The sequence below is a fragment of the Rhea pennata genome, chromosome 12 (assembly GCF_028389875.1).
Source record: "Rhea pennata isolate bPtePen1 chromosome 12, bPtePen1.pri, whole genome shotgun sequence".
Taxonomy (NCBI): Eukaryota; Metazoa; Chordata; class Aves; order Rheiformes; family Rheidae; genus Rhea; species Rhea pennata.
In genome coordinates, this window is record NC_084674.1 from 7,164,089 (window position 1) to 7,171,011 (window position 6,923).

A 6,923-nucleotide genomic window follows, 5' to 3' on the forward strand; every position below is an offset into this window, starting at 1 on the left:
CTGCGGTGCGGCCCCGGCACCGCCCCACGCGGGACGAGCTGCGTGTCCCCCCCCCCCACCCCGGCCCGGCAGAAACTCCCCCAGCTTTTCACCACACTTCTTGCCTTTTTTTTTTTTTTTTTTTTTTCCCTCCCTCAGCCACGGGACGGCGAGCCCCCAGAGAGTTCATTAAACCACCCTCAGTTGTTATTATTTTTTTTTAAAAAAAGGCATTTTTGGCACCCCGCAAGCGCACCCCGCCGGGCCCGGCCCCACCTGCGCCCTGGCAGAGCCGGGCGGCTGCCGACGGTCGCCGCTCCGCTGCAGGCAAGCCCAGCCGAGGAAACTTCAGCACTGTTTGCTTTCGCTAAAAAGTTACACTCGCATCTCGCTCAACTTCGCCTCCTCCTGGCTGAAGCAACAGCTCCACAGGTTGCCGGAGGAAAACATCCCCGTGACCTCCGGGCCCTGATTTCATAGAAATTCTTACGGATATCGCTGGGGAGCTTCAACACCGTATCGCCTTCCGGCGCCGCGTGGAGAGGGAGACCCGCTTCCTTCGCTCCATAAGCGCCATGACCCGAACTGAAACACGCCGGCACCTTACCCCAGCTCCACGGGTCTTTGGTTTGTGGAAGCGGAGGAGCGTTTGGGCACGGGTCGTTTTTCCTGCAAGTAAACTGCGTGCTGTGCGTGGCACAGATCACGCGAGGAGAGCTTCCACCGTGCCCTCGACTCCTCAATCTCCTTCAGATCTGCATTCAACCCATTTTCGGTAAAGATAACATTCGAAAAACAAGTCATGGTTTATTCAGCCACGCTAATTAGGCGTGTGGAAATTCACTGTTTATAGAAACAGCACTTGAGCTTTGCCAATATGCACTTTTTGATTTCCTTCTCCTACAAAGCCTTAGCTACACCACTCCGTAAAGGTTGCGGGTTGGTGGGCTCATCCTTCCACTCCACCCGAGGTGGAGGTTTCTGCAATGTGATTTTAACGCTGGTGCCACTTCTGGTTCAGGCGCAAACATGTCTAAATCACTCATGAAACACGAAGCAGGAAACCCCTTCCTCCCCCTTTCCACCCTCCCTCCAAGGCTTCCAAAACAGAACATGTGTTATGATAAATACCATTTTTCTACATATGCAATTATGCAATAAATGGGGGTGGGGGGAAAAAATCTGTAATTCTCCTGAGACAGATAATCTAGACCTTTAAAGAGCTCTTTACAATGTCTCTGTAAGATGGCATTTTATTGCTACCTTTTCTTTCTTCCTATAACACTGAATAAACTTAAAACGAGCAGAGGACCTTTACTCTCAGGTGTCAGTGTCACAGCATGATGATCTGGAGGATTTGCTCGCGGTACAGCCTAGATCAACTTTATGAGCTGCAGGTTTCCTTACAACTCAGTTTTACAATGTTATACTGCATGCACGAAGCAGCAAGGAAGGGATCCCTGGAAGCCTGCCATCCAATGGGGCAGAATTATTACAGTCTCTCCTGTGTCAAAAACCCTGTCTTCTGACAGCTTTCATTCAACACCTCGCCTTTTTCCACTGAAAACTCATACGGAGAACCGCTGCGACAGATTTCACTGCAGGTATGGTCACTACTACCATAAGATCTACCTGTACAGAAACCACTGTGAATCAAGAGAGGCTGCATTTCCATAACTTAACAGAAAAAATTGGACCTAGGCACGTCCATAGCATCAGTGCAGAAGAGGGTGAGGGCAAATGGAAAGATCCTGCAGAGCAATGGGATGGAAAAGCAGGTAAAACACCAGCAGTGACCTTGGACTGGAAAATTGGACCATTTCCTTCTACAGAAATGCTCAAGTGTAATGTGATATTGAAGAATTTCCTCTGCAGGAAACACTGGTGTGACAACTTCACACAAACTGGTGATAAACTCAATACTGGAGCAGGAAGCACCACCAAACAGACTCCTTACGACAGAAGATAGAGGGGAGCCGGGTGGATAAACGATAATTTCTGGAAAAGATTAGTCTGTGCCCTCATGTTGCTGCTCTAAAGAGATGCTCACAAGCCCAACACAACGGTCCAAGGACAGAGAGGGACCATCTGAGAATGAGCCCTGGCAGGTCTTGCAAGGCGTGTGGCAGAAATCTTTGGCCTGCTGGGTCAAAAAGGACTTTTAACAAGTTTAGGAGATTTGGGCTCAACCAGCAGCAAACAGCTTACATGAGCACAACCCCTTCATTTCGGGAGTGCAGCCCCTCAGGGGTATGAGCTCGGTTTGCTCTTCCACAGACAGCAGACGCTTCCTGGAGGGCAGATTTTTTAATTTGTTGGCAAGTAGTGACTAAATTGATTAAAACTGTAAAACACCTTTTCAGATGACTCATTTCCCTATCACGGTCCTCCACATAAATAAGTGCCAGCTATTGTATTCAGAGCTCTTGACTCCAGAGCCATTGAAAGAAGAGGGAGGGGGGGGGAAAGGGAACGAAATAGGTTGGAATTTGAAGGTATTCCTCTATGTGTCTCTCTGCCCCAAAGCGCCCGTTTTCCCAACTTTGCAAAGCTTTCTATGACAGTTACAATAGGTATTTATAAATACTCTTTTTAAAAAAAAAAAGATCAAATGACCTAACACTTTTCACTTATTGAAGCCCAAGGTTTGATAAACAATATTCTATAAAATATAAGGTCACAAAAACTGGTAAAAATGACTAACTTTGGCAGCTTGTACATTTCTCTTTTCCAGGGGCGGGGGAGGGAAGAAAAGAACCAGGCTCCCCTGGGAATAGAAAGCATTTCATCTTATTCTCAGTGGGCTATTTTACTATTTGGGAAGAGTTTGTATGGAGCCTTTTACGCAAGGCTTCCTTCTCTTTTTTATTGCAGCCAAAGGTAGGAATTGCAGGTATTACTCTGCATCATCACCAGTATTTTCTTTACTCAGTCTTTGAAAATCAATTAAAAACTTCAGAAATTATTTCCACATTAAAAAAAAAATCCCCAAAGACAGAAAACTAGCCCTGCTACATGAAAATGGCATCAGGTAAATAAGCACCTGAAGAGGTAACTCTTCCCTTCATACAAATGCCCATGATTCATATTTCCCTTGCACACCAGTGTTTTTCAAAAATTATACTGCTCTAATTTTCCCTTTTCTCATGAAGTATACTAACAGTGAAATTCAGTCCATAACTGGGGTTAAAATGGAGCTTCTAAACTGATGAATGAGATCAAATAGACACACGCATTTATTTTTCCAATAGCATTCTTAACTTTTTCCAAGGGATCAATCCATAGTAATACCGATTACTATTTGGGAAGAGGTTTTAATTCAATGAAATCTTTTGCTCTAGACCGAAAACAGATGCAATCATGAAAAGTGAGCCTGAAGACATCTACAGCTCCTCTCACCAGCGAGAGCAGAATTAGCCTTATCCTTTCTGTGCTGAGAGCAGGTTTCCTCACCGCTGCTGATCGTGGCTGGGCTAATACAAAACACATTCCTTCGTGGTTAGCCACAAGACCTCCAGCATTCAGGGATTTACCGCTAATATTTTCGTGCTAGAGGTTTTAATTAAAGGAAGGCTGACGTGCTCTGAGCAGCAGTTCCCAGAGCGGTGTTTTTGTGGGCAGTGGGAAGGGAGGCGGACAGCAGACCACGGGCACGGCCGACGGGTGACATGGGGCCGTGCTGCAGCCCTCTGGAAAGAGCAGATGGGTCATGGTAGATCCCCATCCCTTAATGCCATGGGCACTTTGGCGAGACCTCTCATTTCCACGCACACCTGGCAGAGAGCAATGTCGCACGCAGAGCCCAGGATCCTCTGTGCTACATGACCAACACCAGCACGGGACACGGACGGAGACTTGCAGCTCTGCTTTCCACCAAATAACGAACTACATGAGGGTCAAGGAGAGGCCAAAACAGAACGTCATGAAATGTCAAACTTGGGTTTTTTGCTAAGCCCCAGTATTAATAGCAGCATGGAGGCCAGGCTGGCAGAGGAATTCAGACAGCATGAAATAACTCACTTTGGAGCCAACGAAGCTCTGAAACATCTCCAGCTCCGTGTCTGTGCTGTGAAACCGGCCAGGTGCACAACGCATCGCTGCTGGAGACGGTGCTTTCCTGCAGATCATAAAATAAACCTAGCAGTGACATCACTTCTCCTGTCTCTCCCCTGCTTCAGGATTTTAATCAATAGCCCAAGCAAACATTTGTGATGGTATAATGATGGTGACAATTAATTTAAATCTTATAACTGGAATGTTTTCACCAGGGAATTAAAGCAAATTATTCCTTTGCTATTCATCTTACTCTCATTTACATTTTAATCCCAGTAGGGCCTTGCTCTGTTATATCTGGAAAATGACTTAAAAAAGAAAAAAAAAAATGAAGTACTCAAAGATGTGTAGAGAATTTAGCTATTAACTTTACTGGCAGGTGTGTGGCTGTCTCAAGCCCTGAATGGTTAGAAACAAGCACAAATACTGAGTTTTTCCAGACATCAGCGAATGCAGAGTCTGGTGGCATTTCAAATCATGTACACAAACACAGCCAAAAAAACAGCTGGGGTAGAAGGCTGGGTTGAAGGTGCAATTATACATTAGCCAGAGCAAGACGCTCTTTCCTTTGCAGCACAAGTAAAGGCGCTCTTCGCTGAAGGACACTGTGTGTAGAGGGGAACCTCTTGGCTCCTGACCTGTGGTTCTCTAATCCCAGACTCAAGGCTTGTTTTCCTTGCTGTGAGGTTTTACCACGGGATAATGAATGCATACTTTTTTGCTTTCAATAAATATGTAGTGAAGAAAGGTTGTTGTTGAAGTAAAATTAGCACTATATCCCTCCTTATGCTGGTTTCCTTTGCCTACCTGTTCTCATTCTGAAGTTTTAAAAAAAAAAAAAAAAAAACAAAACACACATAAATAAATGAAGCACCAACTTTCTTCCCTGCTAAAGTTGGAAAGTCCACAACCTGTGGACTGCACGTCCACAGACACGAATTCTGCCACACCGTTACCACACTGGGGATCCCCAGTGCCAGTCACGGACTAGCTGATCCTAATAGAAATACGGAGCACATCAAGGCCACAACGTTCCTATCCCCAGAATGCCTTCAGCTGCTTTCCGCCAACTTAGAGCCACTGCAAACCACCTGCACCAAGTCTTTTCCAAATTAGAGGTATTGCAGTTTACTGTGACCCTAAGATAATTCAAAACAAAACAAGAACAAGCCCAATTTTACTTAAAATAATTGCTTTCACATGGTCCTATCCACCCCTTCACTTACGAAGTTTGAAAGGCTAGCAACATACTGGAAAGAGAGCAACCACCTAAATCCTTGGAGCTGTTCAAGGTCAGTGTCTGCCACTGCCTTGAGCTACCCCAACACATATTCCACAGGATGCCCGCTAGGTCTCCCACGCCTGTTTGCTACATTTGGTGCCCTAGGTTAGTTTAGCCGATCTCCCTCAGCCCACAGCTTGCAAACAGGGGGAAGGCTCCCAGGCGTTCGATGTACACCCTTGCTCAAGATCCAGCCATACTGCGGAGGAGACTGCAGCTCATGCATGGGGGTTGACCCTTCTCCTCCACACAGCTCATGGTTATCCTGTGGCTTCTGATAGAAATATTCTTAGGAGAGTTTCCTTGCTCATTTCAGTTAAAAGGAAACAGGTTAGCAAAGACCTAGAGTTTAGACTGCTAAAACTACTCTAGAGCATTATGACTGAAGGGTCCAAAACCAACCAGCCTCTCCAGCAGCTCTGCAGGTGCATAATACTAGGCACTGTGACACAGCTGGATCCAGGAGACCACCTCTTTCTCCAGCTCATCTCCAAGGCTGTCCTGCCACAAAGAAACTCTCCAGTAGTTGGCAATAGACACAAAAGGGATCCGCTGCCTCGGGGCTGTCTGAGTAACACTTGACAACAAGATGGAGAGCTTTAGATCTCATAAAACATTCCTGATGTTTGATAGATGAGAGATTTTACATGTGCCATGAAGAGGGATTCCAACTTCAAAATAGCAAAAACTGGCACTACGTGGTATTGGCTGAGCCCAAGCTGAGCATTAGCAAGCTCTTAGATGGGGGGGGGGGAGTCATGCCGTCCCACTAGTAGCCTCTGGGACACCACTGTTTGCAGATCATAGTACTCCGCGTCCTTACATAACGCAGGTATTGACCCCAGAAATTAACCCCATCTCACCCAATATTCAAAACATTGGAGGAATAATCATATAAAGCTGCAGCAAACTATTACACAGAGGCAGTAGGTGCAGCAGAAAAACACACTGGAAACCTCCTTTGTTTTTTTTATTCTGACAAAGGAAACTACTTTGACAAGCAATCCTAATGCCATGAGGGCTTTCGCTCTTCATGTCAGCTCCCCCAAGAAACTTTCCAGAAGGTCTGTAACATACCAGGAGCTGAAACTGTTGTTTGCTGCGTATGCATCCAGCACCTGTGCTCTGCCTCTGAGACAATGGTGCACCGAGCAAAAACCGGTCTCTGCTGATACTGCACAGTTCTCATCACCAGTAACACTCCTAGACACCGCAGGAAAGCAGGGTGGTGAAGCAGGATAGAGCCTGTAGCTACTCTGCACACAACCAGCTACTCTTCCTGTGGATGGAAGAAAGCAGCAAGCTCCTTTATTACCTTTAAAATTCAGCGAAATGCTGGGATACAGCAGCAACCAGCAAGAAGTGGAATCAAACACAAGAAGTGATTAGCTTGTGCATCATGCAGAGTCTAGATAGCTGCGAGTAACCTCCATGACTACCTGCAAAGATGATCAGCTCTCTGTGCCCTTAACAGAGTGATGCAATACATAATATTACTGTAGGTAAACTCAGCTGGACTCTTGTGCCTGCATTTTTCTTGTTGCTTTGCCCTTCTGGCTGACCATTGTCCAGCAGATCAAGCATGATGTTTTAGTATTAACTTTCAAGG